This window comes from Rattus norvegicus, chromosome 17 (genome assembly GCF_021556685.1).
Source record: "Rattus norvegicus strain SHRSP/BbbUtx chromosome 17, alternate assembly SHRSP_T2T, whole genome shotgun sequence".
In the NCBI taxonomy this organism is placed as follows: domain Eukaryota; kingdom Metazoa; phylum Chordata; class Mammalia; order Rodentia; family Muridae; genus Rattus; species Rattus norvegicus.
The window spans coordinates 3,469,520-3,479,763 of NC_141550.1; positions in this window are offsets into that span (position 1 = coordinate 3,469,520).

The window sequence follows — 10,244 nt, forward strand, 5'->3', positions numbered from 1 at the left end:
CATCCCCCCGCCTCCCCTTCCTTATGGGTGTTCCCCTCCCAACCTTCTCCCCATTGCCGCCCTCCCCCCACCAGTCTAGTTCACTGGGGGTTCAGTCTTAGCAGGACCCAGGGCTTCCCCTTCCACTGGTGCTCTTACTAGGATATTCATTGCTACCTATGAGGTCAGAGTCCAGGGTCAGTCCATGTATAGTCTTTAGGTAGTGGCTTAGTCCCTGGAAGCTCTGGTTACTTGGCATTGTTGTACATATGGGGTCTCGAGCCCCTTCAAGCTCTTCCAGTTCTTTCTCTGATTCCTTCAACGGGGGTCCTATTCTGAGTTCAGTGGTTTGCTGCTGGCATTCGCCTCTGTATTTGCTGTATTCTGGCTGTGTCTCTCAGGAGCGATCTACATCCGGCTCCTGTCGGTCTGCACTTCTTTGCTTCATCCATCTTGTCTAATTGGGAGGCTGTATATGTATGGGCCACAGGTGGGGCAGGCTCTGAATGCGTGTTCCTTCAATCTCTGTTTTAATCTTTGCCTCTCTCTTCCCTGCCAAGGGTATTCTTGTTCCCTTTTTAAAGAAGGAGTGAAGCATTCACATTTTGATCATCCGTCTTGAGTTTCATTTGTTCTAGGCATCTAGGGTATTTCAAGCATTTGGGCTAATAGCCACTTATCAATGAGTGCATACCATGTATGTCTTTCTGTGATTGGGTTAGCTCACTCAGGATGATATTTTCCAGTTCCAACCATTTGCCTACGAATTTCATAAACTCGTTGTTTTTGATAGCTGAGTAATATTCCATTGTGTAGATGTACCACATTTTCTGTATCCATTCCTCTGTTGAAGGGCATCTGGGTTCTTTCCAGCTTCTGGCTATTAAAATAAGGCTGCAATGAACATAGTGGAGCACGTGTCTTTTTTATATGTTGAGGCATCTTTTGGGTATATGCCCAAGAGAGGTATAGCTGGATCCTCAGGCAGTTCAATGTCCAATTTTCTGAGGATCCTCCAGACTGATTTCCAGAATGGTTGTACCAGTATGCAATCCCATCAACAATGGAGGAGTGTTCCTCTTTCTCCACATCCTCGCCAGCATCTGCTGTCCCCTGAGTTTTTGATCTTAGCCATTCTCACTGGTGTGAGGTGAAATCTCAGGGTTGTTTTGATTTGCATTTCCATTATGACTAAAGATGTTGAACATTTCTTTAGCTGTTTCTCAGCCATTCTGCATTCCTCAGCTGTGAATTCTTTGTTTAACTCTGAACCCCATTTTTAATAGGGTTATTTGTTTCCCTGCGGTCTAACTTCTTGAGTTCTTTGTATATTTTGGATATAAGGCCTCTATCTGTTGTAGGATTGGTAAAGATCTTTTCCCAATCTGTTGGTTGCCGTTTTGTCCTAACCACAGTGTCCTTTGCCTTACAGAAGCTTTGCAGTTTTATGAGATCCCATTTGTTGATTCTTGATCTTAGAGCGTAAGCCATTGGTGTTTTGTTTAGGAAATTTTTTCCAGTGCCCATGTGTTCCAGATGCTACCCTAATTTTTCTTCTAATAGTTTGAGTGTGTCTGGTTTGATGTGGAGGTCCTTGATCCACTTGGACTTAAGCTTTGTACAGGGTGATAAGCATGGATCGATCTGCATTCTTCTACATGTTGACCTCCAGTTGAACCAGCACCATTTGCTGAAAATGCTCTCTTTTTTCCATTTGATGGTTTTGGCTTCTTTGTCAAAAATCAAGTGACCATAGGTGTGTGGGTTCATTTCTGGGTCTTCAATTCTATTCCATTGGTCTATCTGTCCGTCTCTGTACCAATACCATGCAGTTTTTATCACTATTGCTCTGTAATACTGCTTGAGTTCAGGGATAGTGATTCCCCCTGAAGTCCTTTTATTGTTGAGGATAGCTTTAGCTATCCTGGGTTTTTTGTTATTCCAGATGAATTTGCAAATTGTTCTGTCTAACTCTTTGAAGAACTGGATTGGTATTTTGATGGGGATTGCATTGAATCTGTAGATTGCTTTTGGTAAAATGGCCATTTTTACTATATTAATCCTGCCAATCCATGAGCATGGGAGATCTTTCCATCTTCTGAGGTCTTCTTCAATTTCCTTCTTCAGTGTCTTGAAGTTCTTATTGTACAGATCTTTTACTTGCTTGGTTAAAGTCACACCGAGGTACTTTATATTATTTGGGTCTATTATGAAGGGTGTCGTTTCCCTAATTTCTTTCTCGGCTTAATACAGTCACTTCTTATACTCACTTAAGTGACTCAGTATAAAAACATGCATATTGTGATGTTGGTGTTCTTAGAGAAAGAGAGGGTGAGAGTTTTGTTTTAGTCAATTTTCTATCTTTATAAGTGTTTGTGTGTGCACATGTGCATGTGTACGTGTGTGTGTGTATGTGTGTATGTTTAAATAAGAATTTGTGTATCTATTATCATTGTGAATCTCCTTTGCCTTACCTCAGTCATGTGCAGCGTCTTCATCAGCATAATTGAATCTTTAGGTACATGATTTTTTATTCAAGTGAAACTTTCAGAAGTTTCAGTGTCTCAGCATGCAAGAGCATTGAAATGTCTTTTTAATAAAACATGCGGGATTCACTGTTCTACTATATTGTTTCTGTTGTTAATGTTAATGTTGTTAATGTTTGCATTTACCCATCTGTTGCACTGAATTTTGCCATGTACATATATGTATGGAAAAGTATTGCACACACATACACATAATTTGAGTGTGTACATTTATATATGTCTCTAGTGGACCACACACGAACAAACACTCAGATGGCTTAGAACCAACTTTATAGTCTAGTATCTAGTATGGGTGTTCAAATTTTTTCTGAATGTATTATAGATGATAAGCCAAGAGTTTTCTTATTTTAGCTACCTAATAGTTTCACTTTAGAGACTATTGACTATTTCTAGTGACCCTCACTACATGGAGAATACATAGGGTGAGGTCAGCAAAATGGTTCTCTCAGCATCTAGGTTGACAACTTTTGATAGATCAAAATATTATTGTGCTTTTGTCTTTATTATACCAGATTGCCACATGCCTGGAAATTTTAATAGAGAACTTATTTAAAGCCACCATTCCATTGTCACTTCTCACCCAACAAGTGATGCCCCTATGCATGTACTAGACATAATGTCTGATAGGGGTTGACTATATCCAAACTCCTTTAAAATATGAATTTCATTGTTAATTAAGGAATAGACACATGTTGGCATATAACTGATGATCACAGACAGAAGTGTAATCCCACTGGGCCTTGTTTGTGTGCTATCTGATAATTTCCTATGAACATAATTTGAGTATCATAATTTGTTCCCATTTCCTGAGTCTGATAACATGCTATCTGGAGGCCTTGGTCAATCATGGAAAATGGTGGTTCTTGTGAAGGAATGCTGTGCTGAACATTAACTGATATTTTCCACCCTATCTTAGATCATTAAATTTCCAAATAAAACACAAAAACTTTACATTTATATTAACCCTTAAAAGCACTAGAAGTGGGCAAATATCAATCTATGCTATTTTGTCTGCTTCATTGTCAAAACCCCAGATACATAACTTGCCATATTTTCTCTGGACTTCTCCTATCCCAACTGGCAGGCCTTTATGGCCAGGTTCTCACTCTCCACCTACCTCATTTAATCTTTTTCTCTCTTCCTTTCTTCTACATTTCCTTGTAGTGGTCTCTGCCTCAGATCACAAGACCCAGAACCAAAGCCCTACCTATCTTTCTTCTGCCCAGATTCAAACTTTAGGCGCTGTGTTCAACTAAGAGTTTCAAATTAGTGATCAAGTAAAGCTGACATACGTGAGAATTCAGTTATCTTGAGACAAATAGACCTTAGGATACAGAATTTAGCATATAGTGCACAGCAACAGACCAAACCTCAACACAGGAAGGCATATTATTCTGTGAGAAGCTATATTGCATAGTTTTCTATTGTTCCTACAATTTTTGACTAAGTAATTTTAATAAAGATGGTAGGTCATTGGTCAAATATTCCAGCAGGCGCTGTTTAGTCTGTGTGCAGGTTCTTTCCCAACCAAACTCTGAGGCATAGTTGTAGCCTTTCTTGTAATCCTTAAGTGTTTTTTTTGTTTTTGCGGGGGGGGGTGTTAAGGCCTTTTGACAATTTCCATTGGTTTGGAAAAATTGATCAACCTATGGTCTATCCTAAAAAGAAAACCCATTTCTAAGTCATATATTTCTTGATTGTCTATATATCCACTCTTTTTAGTGAACCCCAGGCCAGTCCAAATCCTTATAAGGAATACTGTTCTTGTACAGCCAGAAGATTCAGAATGTCTCTGAGATTCAAAGATAGCAGACTATATATGGACATTGGCTTCTGTATTGTTTGTCTCAGGGTTTTAAGCTGTGGATTGTGGATTATGATAGTGAATATGTATGTAGCTCTCTATCACTTTGTGTCTAAGAGTTAGTTCAGGGAAAACTACCAGGACAATTGTTATCTTAGAATTGTCATGGCCCAGGTACAGTTATGACTAAATTGATGAAGCCAGGACCTGGAGACTACCCATTTAAAGTTAAAGCAGTGGGCATTAAGTTTAAAGGCAATGCCCACTGCTTTAACTAGAGGATATCTGTGTCTGTATCACTATGTGACTCCTCAATGATATGGCCCATTCATATGGTAAGTATGTCTTACAGGCTACTTTCAGTAGCTGAGATGTTTTCATTTTCCAAGTTCCATGATTACAACTCTACAGGCCCAGAGGCAGGGAATTTTCTGAACTGTGTCCCAGGCTACAGTGGACTGTGACCATGAACAGCTGATTTTGTTTGGGAACATTTGTCATATTGACCATGATACAGACATATTTGTGACAGCTATTATAATGCTTAAATGTGTGTCAGGCTCTCATTGAATGGAGTAATTATGACAACACAATAATAGAATTTGATTCAAGTGAAACTTAAGATTCAAGTCTTCCCCCATTTGTGATATATTATCAATAATCTGAAGCTAAGTCCCTCACAAAAATCTTAGGGGCTCTGTGAATTTTTGGAGAGCCTGTTGGAACCCAAAATGCCACTCAATTTAAGAGAACCATTTAGTTTTGGATTTCACTGGGAAGCTGTTAAAGAGACATAGACATTTATGGTTAACCAGGAATCTAAAATTTATAATATTCTGTAACTTTAAGCATGCTCTCTTTTCTTCAGTGTGTTGAGAAGTTGCAAAACTGAAAGAGATCATTCATGTCCTCATTGTAATACTTGAGTTCCTTTTCTGAAAAACAGAAAGCCCAACACCCCCAAACAAACAACCCCCCAAAAAACCAAAAAACCAAACAACAACAACAACAAAATGGAAAAACGAATGAACAAACCAAATTAACAATGCCAAATAACAACCACAATACCTGGCTGAATATGTATTTTTGGCTTTGAGCCTCTTCCCATGACACAATAGCCTCTATCAGCTATGAAACTAAGAAGGTATTCTTTTCCTCAGGAATTATACCCTTAGGTAGAACCACACAGGCAGTCATTTGCATAGTAGGTTAGGTTGTTTCCAGGGGAATCCATTCCAACATGACTTAGGAAAGGCTTTAGAGTAGCTGGATTTAGCTAGTTTGTGGATTCTTCCCCCTTCCACCCCTCTCCATCCTTTCCCCACACTTCCAACACCTTAGCCATAGATATAAGAGAAAAAAAGACTATAAAGGAAAGAAAAGAGTTCTGTGAATAGAATCAGGGTTAGGAAAGGGTGTTAAATTAACATTATACTACTGCTATAGATGTTATGCAACTGATTAGGGGCAGTGAGATTCTTGAGGGAAAGTTTGAACTTTGCTACCAGGATATTTAATTTTTTTATGCGAGATTACTTTATAAACCTCAACTTATAGCATTGAACAACTACCAACAAACACTAAAAACTAATCAACAAGCCACTAGAGATCCTCTTGGGACTCTAGCACTTATCTATCCTTTGAAAAATTCTCAGAATTACAAACATCACATAACAACAGAAGGTATTGGCAGATGGCAATATCTTGCCTCTGCTAGAGCATGAGCCAAACCATAGGTACAATGGACAATCTGAAGCATCAGCATAACCATATCTGAAATTAAAATGAAAATATATTCTTACAGTATTTCTGTGTTTTGTAAAGAAACCAAAACTCTAAAATTCTCACTAAAGTTAAGCAAAATAAGTTGAGGATTGAAAAACCCTTGGAAAAAACAGAAATGGAGATTTCTCCATGGCTAGGAAAATGGCTAAGAAAAAGAACAACTCAGAGACTAAACTGATATAGTCGCAAGGCCATGTAAACTGTAAACATGGAGAAAGGGAAAGAACACTCTGTCAAGCTCTGTTATCAATCATGCAAATAAACTCATATATTCTACTGTTATAATTTGCTGGAGGCCTGTTCCAGCTGGGAACTGACTGAGAAGAAACACAGAGTTGGATGAAGGCTAAAGCCTAATGATACATGAAATTGTAATCCTAATATTTGGGCTTCAGTGGGCACTTATTTCTTTCACTGCAACTATTCTTACTGTTTTGTGATAATAAGCACTTCTTTTTTGCTTGCTTGCTCAAAGCTCAAGGACTTCTCACTGGCCCACTGAGACACCCGAAATTCATTAACTCTGTGAAACAAAGAAGAAAGGAACCAAAAAATTCATTATTTTACATAGGCAAAATGCACGCACACACACACACACACACACACACACACACACACAAACACACACACACACACACACACTTTTTGGGCCCGACTACCTATCTCATCAACTCCACAATTGTTCATGACCAATAACATACATATATTTATACATATATATGCATATATACATTTGGTGAATGGATCAAAAGCCACCACGTTCAAGTTCCAATATGTATGTACCAACGAATAAACAAAAATTCACTCATTTTGGATGAAAAAGTAGCTCCAAACTTCATTGTTCAAAATCAAAAAATGTTCCTACATTATATTCATAAAAGTATGAAAAAGCCCCTAAGTAAGACAAATCCTATGTTAGAAAAAGCCTCTCCCTTATTGTTGTTCTCAGCTCTTATACTTCCTCAGGAAAATAGGCCACATAGCCTTTCAAGTACCTTTACATTCCATAAGTTCAAAGTTTAAGATATTACTTCTAGTTCTAAAATGACAGAGTGTTACAGCAGAAATGTTTACATGTGTTTTCATTATAATTAGTATCTAGCTAAATATTCATTGTCTGTTTTCTAGCTCTGTAAGTTCATAAAAAGTTTAAAGCAATAATTTTTATGTTACAAATAAGCCCAGTTTTTCAAAAGGCAAATCATCAGACTTGTGTCTCATTAATTTTGAACTTTTTTATACATAAATCCAGTAAATATTTTATTTTCTGTCCTAGCATTTAACAGTAAATCATTCATTTGCAGTTTATGGTGTTTAGTTATCAGATAATGGTTTCACAGATAACCCAGAAGGAATATTTTCCCTGATCATAAATTAGTTCCTTTCTATACTAGCTCAATTAGTCTGTGAAACATGATGGTTTATAGAATTCTAAATGCAGTGTTCATGCTATCAAGACATGGAAATAACTTGAATACATTTATGAATTCTATAAAATTATTTTTAGCAATTATGAAACCATCAATTTATCTACATGGCATTGCTAAAAGAGAGTACATCTTTATTGGTCTACAGAAAATCTGCCCAATAGTGTGGGATAATATGCAGGAATCATTAGAATATATAATAATACAGGAAATGTATATGACCAATAAAAATCAATACTGAGATGAGATGTCTAAAGGCCCTGAAGTTCAGAGTTTACCTATCGAAGCCTTGGAAATACAGGGGGCCATCTCCAGGAAAATCACCTACAAACCTATGCTTGATGGTTCTTAACAAAAATTGCTCTTTTTATGGGCATTGAACACACTAATATGGGAACATTTATAATCATACAGAATAAAGTAGATGGCATCAATTATTCTAATTATTCATCTTACAGATGGGATAGTGTCATAGTAGAGGCCTCTTATTTCTGAGAGTACTCCCATTGCATATGGCCTTTCTGTTCAGAATGTAAACATGTCCCTGGTTTAGATTTCGTTCCTAGTAGACAGCATTTACTGTGCCAGTTCTCAATGTAGCTATTCATTGCCCATGTATTTAGCACTTTTCATTTCTCTTCTCTGCTCTCCTTTCCCCTCCTATTCCTTACCCTCCCATCCCCTTCTCTTTTTTTCTTTTCTTTTCATGTCCAAAATTATGATTGGTTCAAATATGGTTCTTGCATAACCAAGAAAGGGAGTAAGAAATATTGTTATGGAATGGAAGTCCATAGTGGGAGGATTAAATGGGGGAAAGAATGAAAGAAATGGGTAAATGAGGGACGATGGAGGATAGCTAACAGGACTCATGGCCATTTGAGGGCCTGTATGAAACCTTGCTTCCTAAAATATTTATGGAATAGAAAAGTGTCAACCACATATGTTTCACCAATAAGTGAAAACTTCAGTGTCAGGGATAGATTACATTTAATTAAGTGATTGGCCAAAGGGGTCCAAGCACACCAACAAACAACTCAAATTATTCCCCAAGGTTAGTTGCTATGCACCAACTTTTGATAAGGCTGTATTGCTGAAGACAACACATGTATCTCTCTGAACAGAGGAAAAGAACTGGCATCTAACTAGATCCTTCATCCCTACTGGTTAGTGTTTATGGTATTTGAAGGTGCACTACATATTAGCAGATAAAACTAGTAACCACTAACTCAGCTATAAACTATTCAATGTACCACACTGGTATGCCTAAATAATATGCTAGTGCAATTGTGGCACAAACATTTTTGGAGTTTCTAACCACTATGTCATTGAATTTGAAAACCAACCTATCCTGTGAGATAGAACTCATGTCTGACACTGCTCAGCTGCCCAAGAACCTGAGACTAGACGGCCATGTGTCTAGGGGGAAACTGAATATTATTCTTCTGCTAAAGGAATATAGCACTAAAATGCCTCCTAACAACATTCCACTATACTCATAGGTCATTGTGTATCACAGATATCATCACAAAAATCTTAACTTATCCAATAGGAGATGGGACTAATACAGAGGCCCAGAACTTGACAAAGAACAGAGAGTGAGAGACCTTGGAATACTCACTTCTAAATGGGTTGTCTAAACCAAAGCTTTCCCCTCTGGACTCCGGAAGCTCTGCAGAAAAGAAAGAAGAATGATTATAAGAGCTAGAGGGAATGGATGACACAGAGGAAAGAGTGTCTTCCAGATGTTATCTGACACACATATAAACTCACAGATACAGGGGCAGCATTTATAGGGTCTGAACAAGTTTCAGACCGATAGAGTTCTAGCACTGAGTAGGGGAAGTATACATGAGCTCAGATCACTAATTGAGAAGCCCTCTTTAATAGATGGCTATTTTCAAAGAAAAAATAGTTCTTAATTGAGTCTTACTTAGCATATAAACCATACTTAAGAATTGGCTTTATGCCCAGAAGCCAGTAGTGAAGAAAAAGGAAACTCAATGGTGTTTTGGGAAATCTTGTCTCATATTGCTTAGTTTGTGATTTTTTTTAACTTATTGCCCTTTGGCTTGAAGACTATAAATTCAGATTTTGTGTTTTTATGGTGTCGATTTGTGAGTATGTGTGTGTATGTGTATATTTCTTGCGCTTTTCTTTGCTTTGTTTTTTAAATTGTGATTTGTTTTTCTTATTTCCTTATTTGTTTTCTAAAAGAGAGAAAGACAGCCTGGGGTTGGGTAAATGGGAATTATGGATGTAGGAAGTGATGAGAAAGGGTTCTATGATAAGAAAATATTTATGAAAAATATTTTCAATTAAAACAGCACATTTCATGAATTTCTCAAAGAACAAATTAAGGAGGTCATAATTTCAGAGATCATTTCAATAATTTGATGATATTCTATATTTGAGTATCTTTCTTAATGTGGACAACATAAGTCCCATAACCAACATGCTAATGTGATTATTTTATATTTTGAAAAAGCCCTTCAAAGTCTGATGTTAGACCTGTGATAAACTTGAAGATTTCAAGTTTGAAAAACTATTGTATCCTATTCTCTCAGATGAAAACCTAACTATTATCCTTGAGATCAACACCTATTCTTAGATTACAGACATCTGAGGCAGAAGGCATGTCACCTTTTGAGAGTTAAGACCAGGTTCAGACCACTTAAGGAATAACTGAGTTGTGATAAGACTTTC